The following is a 568-nucleotide window of genomic DNA, read 5'->3' as shown; positions in this document are numbered from 1 at the left end:
CAGTTAGTGGAATAGTTTCATTTTTAAAGTGAAAGTATTTGACATGAGTGTTTTTGTTTCACTTTTGACACGTAATACTTAAATAGTGGAGGAGATATTATGTTGCTGTGGGCTCGAACTATGCAAGAAGTTAAACATTTTTTTTGACTAAAACACAACAGGGACCCTAAGTAAGGCACGTGTAAAATTTGAATGAAATTGGTTGTGTAGTTCTTGAGTTTTAGGGAAACACACACAGACAGACAGACAGACAGACATTCTCATTTATATATATATATATATATATATATATATATATATGGCATCTGATAGGTTATTAGGATATACACACACAGACACACATACACATATACATATATATTATATATATGTATGTATGTCTATGTGCGTGTGAATATATATATGTTGCTAGATTCGCAACATAACCTGTATGAAACTATTCATTACTGGGGAGAAGGTTTATTTCCATGGACATTCCGACTTCCTTCCCTCCACCCTATTCAGATTCAGATTATATTTAAGATTCCTTATGGGTATATATATATATATATATATATATATATATATA

General features: G+C 30.5%; 1 protein-coding gene across 2 annotated transcripts in view; it reads right to left on the bottom strand.

Annotated features, from left to right (window-relative positions):
- The window catches only part of LOC106883331 (solute carrier family 12 member 9), a 113217-nt gene that overhangs the window by 15881 nt on the left and 96768 nt on the right, over positions 1-568 (bottom strand). The window lies entirely within an intron of this gene.

The sequence above is a fragment of the Octopus bimaculoides genome, chromosome 3 (assembly GCF_001194135.2).
Source record: "Octopus bimaculoides isolate UCB-OBI-ISO-001 chromosome 3, ASM119413v2, whole genome shotgun sequence".
In the NCBI taxonomy this organism is placed as follows: Eukaryota; Metazoa; Mollusca; class Cephalopoda; order Octopoda; family Octopodidae; genus Octopus; species Octopus bimaculoides.
Note: the sequence above shows the minus strand (reverse complement) of the source record. Positions and strands in the feature narration are given on the sequence as shown.